This window comes from Eschrichtius robustus, chromosome 5 (assembly GCF_028021215.1).
Source record: "Eschrichtius robustus isolate mEscRob2 chromosome 5, mEscRob2.pri, whole genome shotgun sequence".
Taxonomy (NCBI): domain Eukaryota; kingdom Metazoa; phylum Chordata; class Mammalia; order Artiodactyla; family Eschrichtiidae; genus Eschrichtius; species Eschrichtius robustus.
In genome coordinates, this window is record NC_090828.1 from 59,547,227 (window position 1) to 59,561,279 (window position 14,053).

A 14,053-nucleotide genomic window follows, 5' to 3' on the forward strand; every position below is an offset into this window, starting at 1 on the left:
GCTTTTTGGCTTATATTCCTTATAATAGCCAAGCCCACACATGGACTAAGTGCCCTCTTTTATGTATAGGTAATATGGCAGAGAGATTGTAGAAGACTCAGGAAAAATTAGACAACAATGAAACTTGTAACATTTTAACTAGAAATAATTGTTCAAAGCTATACGTAGCATCATTATGGTTTACTGGATCATTTAAAGCATTGTTTCCTATTTCTGGTGGTAGAAACTCAAATTAAGATTGTTGAATCCATAGAAAGTGTAGTGAATAATCCTTAGAAAAAGTAATATGCATTTTAAACACAGGATTGAGGAAATCAAGGGACTCTTTTGTTTAAAGGGAATATTTTTTTAAATGAGGTGGGTAGGGGAAAAACCCCAAACCATTATTTTTTTCTAACCCTAGTGTCAGTGGCAGCAACATCAGTTTTAGTTCAGTGCTAGAGTAGAACCTAACCTCAAATGAAGCCTTAGGTAGAACTCCAGTGTATAACACTGATCTTATGGGGTTGCTCTGATTTATATGAGGGCCTGAGACTTTATATAGTCATCTTTTCTGCTGACACCTGTAGTGTCTTTTAAGGAACTATAGTTTGAAAATCCCTGTGCTGGAGCAGGTATAGCCACTGTGGCCATCTTCATTTTTTTTTAACATTAAAAAAAAATTTGTTTGTTTGTTTGGGCTGCGTTGGGTCTTTGTTGCTGCATGGGCTTTCTCTAGTTGCGGTGAGTGGGTGCTACTCTTCATTGTGGTGCACGGGCTTCTCACTGTGGTGGCTTCTCTTGGTGCAGAGCACGGGCTCTAGGTGCATGGGCTTCAGTAGTTGCGGCTCGCGGGCTCTAGAGCGCTGGCTCAGTAGTTGTGGCGCACAGGCTTAGTTGCTCTGTGGCATGTGGGATCTTTCCGGACCAGGGGTCAAACCCATGTCCCCTGCATTGGCAGGCAGATTCTTAACCACTGTGCCACCAGGGAGGTCCCCATCTTCATTTTTTTCAGTTTGGGTTTCTTAGGAAAAGCTTTAGGGTCTTTCTGTAGACCTAATTTATCCAATATTTATACACAGTTTTAACAATCCTGGCTGATTTCCAAGTTTAAAACTGGCTTGGAAGATAAACATTAGAATGGACAATGGATGTGTAGCCTGAGAGATGGAGGATGGAAGAGTTGGGAAGAAGGCAAAAAAAACCCCCCAAAAAACCCACAAGTAGATACAAGAAATAAAAAGCCAGAATTCTGTATATGTTTTTAGTACAATGTTCTAGGGCTTGTTTACTACCATAAATTATTTTTAATAATGAATTTGAGTCATTAGACTGAGCTTCCCACTAAAGAAAGTAGGTAAGTGTATAATTAATTCTGGAGAGATTTCCATTCAAAATATGGTAACCTGTAGTTATCTGGTAAACTATCATCCTAAACAACTCATGCCCTGAAGGTTTAAAATTTTAGACGTTTTCTATGTATTTTTAAAGTGATATACAAATAATTAAACATTGACGTAGTAGATCATACTCCCAACGTTTAATTTTTTAAAGAGGTTTGTTTGTTTGTTTGTTTGTTTTTGGCTGCGTTGGGTCTTCCTTGCTGTGCATGGGCTTTCTCTAGTTGCAGCGAGTGGGGTCTTCTGTTGTTGCGGAGCACGGGCTCTAGGCGCACGGGCTTCAGTAGTTGTGGCTCGCAGGCTCTAGGGCACAGGCTCAGTAGTTGTGGAACACGGGCTTTGTTGCTCCGCGGCATGTGGGATCTTCCCGGACCAGGGCTTGAACCCGTGTCCCCTGCATTAGCAGGTTGATTCTCAACCACTGCGCCACCAGGGAAGTCCTTTTAAAGAGTTTTTAATAATTAAAACTTACAAAAGAAATCCAGGTTATATAAATTTGAGAAGATGAGCATATAGTATACTATATGCTATATGCTATTGCCATTGTATTTCAACAAATTATGATAATATATAGTATTCGAACAACTATCTGTTCTTCCATAGCTATTTTTTAAAAGAGTGTTTTAACAGATGACTGCAAACCAGTTTTTTTTTTTGACTGCACTGCGAGGCTTGCAGGATCTTAGTTCCCCAACCAGGGATTGAACTTGGGCCCCTGGCAGTGAAAGCGCCGAGTCCTAACCACTGACTCTCCATGGAATTTCTGACTGCAAACCAGTTTGAAAGAGAATTTTCTTGCAACATGAAATTAGAATGGATTAGTAGTAGAATTAATGTAGAGCTATATTTTGTACCCTTGGTGAGTAACATAAACATAGATTTGTCAACATGGGAGAAGATATGTTTATCTGCTGGATGAATGATATGAGAACTGAGAATAGGATTGTGAGAGGTGAGGTTAAAAAAAAAAATCATGTATAACTTACTAAGTTTTTGTATATTTTCCCTCTTGGCCTTCCTAAGAAGACTTTAAAAAAAAAATTGGTCCTGAATTGCTTAGGCTAAGGAGGTGTTTTGCTTATTCCAATGATGATTCGGTGCTAGGGAGGTAAGCTACAGTAGGGATCCAATTTATATTGTGGTCACGGTTTGTTTTGAATGAAGAGCAAAATTATATCTTCTACAGTTTAAATACTAGTATTATTCATAACATGTGACTTCTGGTCATCATCTTGTCTCTAAAAATTGTATCTACTCTTAGGATGAATGTTTGGTACTGTTAGGATTTGAATAGTGAGAGTTGTGAGAGCTACTGGTAACAAATCACTTTCTTATTGTTTCTTAGAGGGCAATCAGGGCTTTTTGAGAACTATCTTTTTTTTATTATTTTAACCTGGGGGAGTGTTGGAGGAAAACAGCTTTTACTTTTTAAAAAACTTTGGAATAGTTTTAAAGTAGTCTTTATAAATCTGAAATTAGAGAGGAAAACTAGTCTCTGCAGCTAATGGAGGAAGGGATGGATCTTAGCAAAGAGTACTGCCTGCAGTAATATCTTATATTGATGTGTATCCTTCATAGTTAATTTGAACTTATCTGTGACACTGAAGATTTTATCTGTAAGATTCCTGACATATAAGTCATCTGTGGGAGTGGGAAGTAACAGGGGAGATTTTCCCAGATTTTTAAAAATTACAGTAAAAAACACATAACATTAAATTTACCATTTTAACCATTTTAAGTGTATAGTTCAGTAGTGTTAAATATATTCACACTGTTGTGCAACAGGCTGTAGAACTTTACATGTTGAAAAACTGAAAATCTGTATCCATTCCCCTTCTTCCCTCTTCCTAGCCCTTGGCAACCACCATTCTATGTTCTATGATTTTGTCTACTTTAGATACTTCATATTAGTAGACTCATACAGCATTTGTCTTTTTGTGATTGGCTTATTTCACTTAGTGTAATGTTCTCAAGGTTCATCCATGTTGTAGCACATGACAAGATTTCCTTTTTAAGGCTGCACAATATTTCATTGTATGTATATACATTTTCTTTATCTTCCCCAGATTTTTTAAGTCGCACTGATTTGAACAAACTACAGTTAAAACCACATATTCATATGTAAGGAGGCTAGACTGCTATTCCTGGGAACTAGCCCTGGGAGGGAACTGATTTTTTTGGTTTGGTTTGGTTTGGTTTTTTTATTGAAGTATAGTTGATTCACAGTGTTGTGTTAATTTCTGCTGTACAGCAAAGTGATTCAGTTATACATATATATACATTCTTTTAAAAATTATTTTCCATTATGGTGTATTACAGGATATTGAATACAGTTCCCTGTGCTATACAGTAGGACCTTGTTGTTTATCCATTCTGTATATAATGGTTTGCATCTGCTAACCCCAGACTCCCAATCCATCCCTCCCCCATACCCCCTCCCTCTTGGCAATCACAAGTCTGTTCTCTAAGGACATGGATTCTTTGAATAAGATGTTGTCAGGCCCTTGACATTTGCCCTACATTGTGCTCTACCCTACATTGTGCTCTACCTCAGAGGTCTCAGACTTTGCAAAGTTACACACAGGTAATGTTTCCCATCCCAGTTTTCCCCAAATTATTATTATGACCACCGTAGGGTTGCCAGAATTTGGATGGAGGGACGGTGCTAGGTACGGACATTTTCAAAAGCGAGGGAACTGATTTTTAACAATACTTATAATATGGTTTTGCATAATTCTTTGTCTTATGTCCTGGCTTCAGCACTTTTCACATTTGACTTCAGGCAAATGACTTAACCTCTTTGTTTTCTCATATAGAAAGTAGGGAGAAAAGTATGACTAAAACCTTAGGGTAGTTGGGAGTATGAAGTAAGTCACTGTATGTTAAGTGCTTGTAATAGTGTCCAACAAGTAGTAAATCTTATATGTTATCGTCATGATAGAGTAGAACACTGTTCCTTTTTTTTTTTTTTTTTTTTTTACATCTTTATTGGAGTATAAATGCTTTACAATGCTGTGTTAGTTGCTGCTGTACAACAAAGTGAATCAGCTATATGTATACATATATCCCCATATCCCCTCCCTCTTAAGCCTCCCTATCCCATCCCTCTAGGCTGTCACAAAGCATCAAGTTGATCTCCTTGTGCTGTGAAGCATCTTCCCACTAGCCATCCATTTTACATTTGGTAGTGTATATATGTCAGTGCTACTCTCTCACTTCATCCCAGCTTCCCCTCCCCCCGCCCGCCCCGTGCCCTCAAGTCCGTTCTCTACGTCTGCATCTTTATTCCTGCCTTGCCACTAGGTTCACGAGTACAGCTTTTTAAAATTCCGTATATATGCATTAGCATACGGTATTGAACACTGTTCCTTTAACAGTAACTTATTTAGTACTTCAGATTAAATAAAGTGAAGTTAGTATTTCACTGTTCACAGTGGTATATTAATTGCAGGTCATAGTCTTTCTCATATATTTGTGGTATGTCTGTAAAATGAGGTCTTCTGTAAGGCATATTAGAAAATCAGTCATTTCCAGTTATGTTTATATCTATGTGTGTGTATCTTACAAAAGCTTGTATTGTTTAGATTTACTAGGAAGAATACTCCTATTAATGTATAATCTCCAGTTGGGTAGAAAAGGTTTGAAAATAATTTGGGAAACTGCTGTAAAAAAAAAAATAGAAGGGGGTTGGATTTGAAAAAGATGAGTAGAGATGCAATTAAAGATTAAATTTAAGTGGGGGAGGGGGAAGGGAGCAGTCATAGAAGAGTAATGATCCAAATCTAAGGAGATAGGGTTTATGGGAAAGAGATTGCTTCATGTTAAAGCAGAGATTTTATATATATAAAGTTTATATTTGTTAAAGAAATAAAATTTGGTTTTAAAACCTTCCCCTAAAGTGTTAACCTCTTTTGATCAAATTAGTGAACTTATATTTTTAGGAATCCATGTCTGTAGTTTAGAACTATCCCCTTGAAAGAAAAACTAGAAAAAAAAGACTTGGTAGCTCTGAAATGTCCATAGGAATCTAAATAGTTATGAACGTGAAAATCTAATTAAATAATGTACGAGATCTTGTAGGATTATCCTGTAATTCTGTTTAGGTGATTTTTATAGCAGGTGAAACTGATTAAAGAAAAAATGTAAGTAAAATAAACTTTCAGAATCAAGTGAAGTAATTTCATCAGTACTTTAAAAATTGAAGGCAGAGAACATGAAAGCCTTTGATAAGAACAACAAAATCCTAATGATACGCTATTGATAAAGGAGAATGTCTCATTTTATCAATAGTACTGTAATTCATATTTATCTAGTGTTATTTAAATTAAATATGCATGTTTCAGACTTGATAAACCAGTAAAGAATTTATCTTAAATATTCAATTAGCTCTGTTGACAAATAAGTAGCAAATAGTCTCAGGAGGAAGCATTTAACATTTTCTTCTGGTAATATTTTTAATAGAAATCTAAACATGCCGTGAGTTATTAATGCTTAACTAATATTGATTATACAGATTGCCATTGGTGCCTTCACTAATTCCATGTCATTTGTGTTTGTGTTACATACGATAAGCCTGCTCACTTGCCCACTTTTTGTTGCTTTTAGCATGCTGCTGCATATTGCTGTTTATATGTACTTGGATATGCTTGGATTAAATGGAATTGTATTTTTTGGTTTTAACTGAATATCCTTCAGAGTGGACAAGTGGCTTTAATATTCATGTAAAGAAACCATGGATTGAATAGAAGAGAAATGCAAGTATCCCTGAAAATGGTAGAGTTTCCATCTGCTATTGATAACACTGAAGCGTACCTAAATATTGTTGTGACATTATCTCATATTGAGCTATCACAGTTAACAATACATTTGTTTATCTTATATAACTATTTGTGTTTTATAATGTTTAATAATCAGTTAGAATAGTATTACTTGTATATACTTAATAAACACATTTACGGGGTGCATGTTCACAACTTTACTAATAGTGTCGACCAATCAAGAAGATTTGGAGACCACTGGCTTCATCCTCTTCCTAATCCACAAAAACAGCCAAACTCTTTGAAGTCATCAGTGCTATATAGTGGTGTCTATGGGAAGTTGGATCCATCTACACCCTCACCACCACACTTCCGTACGCCAGTCTCTACTTTTTTGGTATTCCTCTACTTAAAGTGTATTAATGACATGTTAGAATAATACCTTTCTATTATTTTGTGTTTGTCCATTGGCTGTACAAGAAAATTAGTCTTATCTTTGTAACCATACTGTGTGTGTGTGTGTATTTTTTCATCACTTAAAGTCTCTGTTTCTCTCTCTTTTCCTTTAGCTCTTACCGAGGTGTGCAGGAAATTGGAAAAAAAATTTGTTCATTTATATATCCCTTTCACAAACTTGTTTTATTGGGGTAGGCCTTGAAAACAACTATAACTATGGCACAAAGATACTGTCAGTCATATACCAGGCCAGATGAAGCGGACATTTAAGCATTTTGAGGTAGAGAATAGATATAATCAAAACCAGTGCTGTTAGTATATAAAGTTCTTAAATGTATACTCAAATGTCCTTGAGAATTTGTTTCCATTGCTTAACGTTTTTTTCTTGCGTTTAAAACTTGTTATTCCTTAAGTACCAAAAGTCAAGTTTAAATAAGCATATTCATTTTTATATTACTAGTGTATATCATACAGGTAGTGCTACTGAAAATAAAGGTTAGTTTACACTATTTCAGGTAGTGTTATGTGTTAAATCTACCCTTGTGGGCTAGTTTAGGACCTTCAGTGCCCTTTTTATAATGCTTGCTTTCCCCGCAGAACTCTTGGAAAGACTTGTATATACTTGTTTCTAGTTCATCTCCTTCCATTTTCTTGAATGTACTCTGGGCAGGGTTGTATTCTCACTTCTCTATTGGAACAGCTCTTGTCAAGATATTACCACATTGTTACATCCAAAAGTCATTTCTTAATCCTCATTTTACTTGACTGACAAGCATTTGACATCTTTGATTATTTTCTTCTTGAAATGATTTCTTCACTTGGCTTTTGGATACCAGCTTCCTCCTGTCTCACTGGCTTTTTTTCTTTTTTTAAATCTCCTCTGCTTGTCAGCTTTGAAGTGCCTAGGGTTTCTTCCTATATATATATATATATATATATATATATATATATATATATATACATATACACACACATACATACTCCATTCCAGGTGACTCTCAGTAACCAACTATAAATGTTGACGTTGCCCAAATTTATATCTGTGGGCCATACTTCTGTTTGAACTCTAGATCCGTCAGCTGCCTAATCAACATGATCATTTGGATACTTCATAGGTACTTCAAAACTTTCATATCCAAAAATGGACCCCTGAATGGCACCCCTCTCCCATAATTTTTTCTACCTCCACTCTACTCTGTTTCAGTTAATGGCAACTCCATCTGTTTAGTTGCTCGGGACTAAAACCTTGGAGTTATATTTAACTCCTTGTTCTCATACCTCACGTAAAACCCTGCTATCAAATCTGTTAGCAAATGTCTTTGACTCTACCTACAAAATATTTCCTGATTCTGACCATTCCTTACCACTTCCTCATTAACTAGTTTTACACCACTATATCACCTCTCTACTCTCAGTGGCTTCACTCACTGAATAAAATGTAAACTTTTAGTGGCCTACAAGGTAGTACACAATGTATAACATCATATATAATCTTATCCCACCTTTACATTTTTATCCCTGCTATCTTATCACTTCCTACTCTTCTTTCACATTCATTTCTTTCTAGCCGCACAGGCCTCCTTGCATTTCTCTAAACACACCAAGCATACATCCACCTTGCTCTTCCTTCTACCTGGAATACTTTCCCCCACCTTCTTGCTCCTTTGCCTCCTTCAGGGTCAGATGTCACCATATTAGCAAAGCTTTTTCTGGCCACTTATTTAAAACAGCAAGTACTTCTCTCCTTTCACTTTCTGTCTATCCTTACCTCACTTTATTCCCATAACAGTTCACCACCACACAAAATGCTGTGTACAGTTGACCCTTGAACATGGGTTTGAACTGCTCAAATCCATTTACACGCAGAGTTTTTTCAATAGTAAGTACAACAGTATTACACTACACGATCTGCAGTTGGTTGAATTGGCAGATGTATACGGAGGGAGAACCATAAGTTACACAACGGCACTCCTAACTCGGCATTGTTCAGGGGTCAGCCATATTTACTCGATTATTTGTTCTGTCTTTTCCCACTAAAAAGGAAACTTGATAAAGACATGAGCTTAACTGTTGTTAACTTTTATCCTTAGAACCTAGAACAGTGACTGGCATATTGTAATCACTCACATATTTGTAGAGAATAACATTATGTCCTAAACTTCAAATTTACTTAATTTTTGGAGCACAGTCATCTTTTTTTTTTCTTTTGATTATGCCTTTATTCTTGTACGATAAAATCCCATAGACATTTTTTTTTCCTTTTCTCTTTTTTCCCTTTAATTCTTTGTCCCATAGCACAGTGCCTGATATCCAGTAGATTCTTAATAATTACTTACTGAATATGGAAGTGTATTGTCATGAGTTTAAGACACTGGAAATTCAAATGAGAAATAAAATGTGATTTATTTCCTGGTCTTGCTACTGCGTTATCTTAATGAGGGGTTTATTAATTTTGTATGGACTAGTGCTTAAGAGTGCAGGCTCCGGAATCCAAATGCCTGGGTTCAGATCCAGTGCAATACTTTGCTGGGAGCCCAGTCATCTTAAGGTTTTGTTTGTTTGTTTGTTTATGTTTTTGTTTTTCATTCCAGTGGTGGGAGAAGGGGCTGGTTGGTTATATTGGAACTAGAGATGAAACCACAACAAACACTGATTGACTGTCTTTAACAAATTCCCTAAGTAGTCTCCTATAGATTACTTTAAAATTTTTTATTTAGAATGATCTTTCAAAGTATAATATACACTTAGAAAAATGTGCAAATCATATGTGTGTAACTTGATGAATTTTTATAAAACAAACACATAGGAAAAATTACCACCTGGATCAAGAAATAAGATATTGCCAGCAGTTCCTCAGTCTCCCCGTACCCAGTCATTACGCCTCGTAAAGGTAGGCAGTCACTGTATAGTAGTGTTTCCTGTTGCTTTGAGCTTTATTTAAATGGTATATCTGTCTCTCTATAGATATAAGTATTATATGTAAGAGAGAGTGTGTGTGTGCCTTCTTTTGTTTAAAATTATGTCTGTGATGTTCCTGTTGCATGTAAGTTGTTAATTTTCATTGTTTTAACATATTCCACAGTATGAATGAATATATTATGATTTTTCTATTCCAACACTAGTGGATATATGAGTTACTTCCAGTTTAGGATGAATTTCTGTACTTTTGGTGTCATGTGTATATGCCTTTCCGTTGGAGTGAAATTGCTTCCGTTATAGGGTATACATAGGTTCATCTTTAAAAGATACAGTCAAAAGATTTCCAAAGTTGTTATACTGATTTACACACCCACCAGCAGTGTGGGAGAGTTTCAGTTGCTCTATTACTTTGCTAACAGGTGGCCTGTTAAATAGTTTTAGCCATCTTGGTGGATGTGTAGGATATTTCACTATGATTTTAATTTTAATTTTCCTGATATCTAATAATATTGAGTACCTTTTCATACTTCTGTGGGCCATTTTGGTGGGTGTTACTTCCCCTTCTCCTGAGCTTTATAAACAGTAGATTTCTAAGAATAACTAGGTACCATGTAGGACACTAATGCAGCATGGTAAAAAAATATTTTGCTATTATCTACACTAAGATATAGAGGAAGATACAAACTTGACTGCCTAGTACTGAAGACCTGTTTTTAAGGTGTCTGTATTAAATTGATAATGCAAGTTGGCGAAGAGGAATTATTTAAGATTTACTAGATGGGTGAAATTTATGATTAAGATTCTAAAATACCCCAGATGTGTATGAGCAAGAAAAATGATTGAAAATTGGGTATAACACTTGTTGGGCAAATAATTTATTGTCTTTAATGAGCACTTTGTGGTCCTGTCCATATGAACTGACTTTCTTTTGTTTTCAGTAAGTGATGCTAGAAAATTAAGTATCCATTTGAGATAAAATTAAATTTTTAAAATCTTCTCTATATGTATTATTTGCAGATAGAAGGAGCATAGAGAAGTAGAGGGCAGAGTTTTCCAGGTAGATTATTACCTAGACTGGAAGTTCCTCCTTAAGGAAGGGTTTGTTCATTTAGTCAGATTGTATTTTCTGAGCACTTTTGAGTGAAGCATTTATTATCTAAAGGGATGTATGAGCCAGTAAGTAGAATTAATTCTACCATAAGCATGTATAAGGGAGATGACATTTGAACTAATCTTGAAGGATAAGTAAAGGTTAGTTACGTGAAAAAGGAAAAGAGCTAGAAAACAGTCCAGGCAAGAGAGGCACATACTTACGGGTGTGACATTGAGAAAGGACATGGGTTCTGACAATGATGAGAATTTCAGTATTTTAATACTGAAGTTGGAAGAGCAGTTGCAGCCAGATTGAGAAGGTTCTTGAGTACCAAGTTAACAAGTTAGTACTTAATACTGTAGAAAATAGAGAATTAGTGCAGGTAATGAATCAGGAAAGTGATGCCATTAGATTTTGTATTTAGGAGAAGATTCTGGAAGCTCTGTAGAAGTTGGATTGGCAGAAGAGAGAGATGAGAGGCTGGGAATGAACTGACAGGACTCACCTGAAATTGATGGTTTGAGCAATTAGGTGGCTTGTAATTATCAATAAAGGGGGATGCAGGAGAAGGTTTGGTGAGTGGACAAGATGTGTTCAATTTGGACATGTTATGTTCTGTGTGCCTTTGTTTTATTGGAATTCAGTAAGAAAGAGAACTAAGTTATAAGTATCCATGGCCATGACACACTCTTTAAAGATATTTTGTAGGTTCCAGTAAGAGAATTAGCAATAGGAGTAGGAATGACCTGTAATATCATTACCCCCTCAGTCAGGTTGTATTTCATTCTTGCCCTCTCCCATCAGTTGCTTTATTTGTTCTCTACGATTTCTTTAAATCTTCTCTCTCTCTAGACTCCTTTATCTGCTCTTAACATTATTCTGTCGTCCTTTTTCCTTGCTGTCTTGTCACAAATGTAAGATGAGTAGCTTTAAAAACATCTGACAAAATTCCTCATTTTATGGACTTAAAAATTTATCCATCTCTGGATATGTGATATCCATATGCTGTGTCTTTTATTTAACTTGTAAAAAAGCTAATACTATGCAGTATTTGTGCATATATTTAAATGTCTTGTCGTAATGATGCAGGTGGACACCTGATTATAAAGGAACAGAGGTCAGTACTCATTTATGTTGTGTGTTTGGATGAATTTTATACATATCTAATTCTTCATCCTTTCACTGAGGAAATAGAAACCATTTCCCCTTAATTTCTAGGCATCAAACTCTCTCTGCCTCTGGGGTCTAGCACAGTTCATGGCACATAGTAGCTAATCACTTATTGAATGAATGAATGTGCCTGTATCTTTTCTTCCCTCATGTAACAGAGGAAGAGGTGGCTGTGCTCCAGCAGTTAAGCCTGTAAGTGCTATGGATCATCATCCCCTCCTGACTTCTTAGGGACTTTATTCTTGTGTTTTCAGTCTCTCCCTCTGTAGTGGATCTTTCTCGTGAACACTTACACATGTTCAAGTCTTCCCTGTCTTCAAACATAGAACAAGACACTTCCTCCCCCAGACTCTCTTTTTCGGTCCCCTTTAGCCTGTAGTGTCATGTTTCTGTCTCCCTCTCAAGCCAGACATTTTTAAAAAACGTATCTGTACCTGTTATTAAACACTTTTTCACTTCTTGCCCATTTTCTTAGTTTCTTTCTTGATTTTTCTGCAGTATTTGATGTTGACCACTTTTCCTTTCTTTAATGTAGCACATTTTTCTGGGTATGCCTTTCCTTCACAGGTTCATCCTCTTCTGCCTGTTCCTTAAATGTCTGCATTCCTCATAGGCTACTTTCTCTTCTCATTCTACTCATAGTCCTTGAATGATCTAACCTACTGCTTTGGATGCACTCCATCTGTGTAGATCCAGCTTTTTTACTGTTTTGTCTCACAAGCTGTTCAGACTCCATGACCAACAACCTTGAATTCATTAACTGTCCTTCTTTACCTCCACCTAAACCTTCTCCAGTGTTTCCTATTGCAGTGAATGGCACCACCATCTACCCTGTTGCCCAGGCCAGAGTGCCCTCTCTTCTCATTTCCCCGCTTGATTCTTAGTTGTAGTTTTTCTGATAAAATAAATTAATTTTAAACTGTTTGAGGCATTTTTCTTGGTTGTACATTCTAGTTTTCATTAGTATAAATTCAGGAGCTATTAGGGCACATTTGATTTTTTTAGGCTATTTTTGGCTCCAATTATTAGTGACTGGTATAAATCTAAAATAAATTTCCATTAAGGTTTTTAGTTTACATAAATCAAAATAAAAATGTGTAGGAATTTGTGTTTTATCAAAGATGATTATATTCAGTGTTTGTTGTAAATCATGTATTGTGGGGTTTTTTGTTTTCATTTTTATTTTTGTTTTTTTTTGTTGGGGGATAGTTGCTTTACAATGTTGTGTTAGTTTCTGCTGTACAATGAAGTGAATCAGCTATATGTATACATATATCCCCTCCCTCTTAGACCTCCCCCCCGCCCCAATCCTGCCCATCTAGGTCACCACAGAGCACCGAGCTGAGCTCCCTGCGCTATACAGCGGTTCCCACTAGCTATCTGTTTTACACATGGTAGTGTGTATGTATATGTCAGTCCCGATCTCCCAGTTCATCCCACCGTCCCTTACCACTCACTCACCGTGTCCACACGTTCGTTCTCTACGTCTGCATCTCTATTCCTGCCCTGCAAATAGGTCATCAGTCCCATTTTTCTAGATTCCACATATATGTGTTAATATACAGTATTTGTGTTTCTCTTTCTGACTGACTTCACTCTGTATGACAGACTCTAGGTCCATCCACGCCTCTACAAATGACCCAATTTTGTTCCTTTTTATGGCTGAGTAATATTCCATTGTATATATGTGCCGCATCTTCTTTATCCATTCGTCTGTCGATGGGCATTTAGGTTGCTTCCATGCCGTGACTATTGTAAATAGTGCTGCAGTGAACATTGGGGTGCATGTGACTTTTTGAATTACGGTTTTCTCTGGGTATATGCCCAGTAGTGGGATTGCTGGGTCATATGGTAGTTCTATTTTTAGTTCTTTAAGGAACCTCCATACTGTTCTCCATAGTGCTGTATCAGTTTACATTCCCACCAAACAGTGCAAGAGAGTTCCCTTTTCTCCACACCCTCTCCAGCATTTATTGTTTGTAGATTTTTTGATGATGGCCATTCTGACCAGTTTTGATCTGCATTTCTCTAATAATTAGTATGTTGAGCATCTTTTCTTGTGCCTCTTGGCCATCTGTATGTCTTTGGAGAAATGTCTATTTAGGTTTTCTGCCCATTTTTTGATTGGGTTGTTTGTTTTTTTGATATTGAGCTGTATGAGCTGTTTGTATATTGTGGAGACTAATCCCTTGTCAGTTGCTTCATTTGCAAAACATTTTCTCCCATTCTGAGGGGTGTCTTTTCGTCTCGTTTATTATGGTTTTCTTTGCTGTCCAAAA

At 36.4% G+C, this 14,053-nt stretch overlaps 1 protein-coding gene across 1 annotated transcript in view; it reads left to right on the forward strand.

Moving 5' to 3' along the window:
• Positions 1–14,053, forward strand: part of SP3 (Sp3 transcription factor) — a 60,947-nt gene that overhangs the window by 35,734 nt on the left and 11,160 nt on the right. The gene's annotated exons all lie outside the window — the stretch shown is intronic.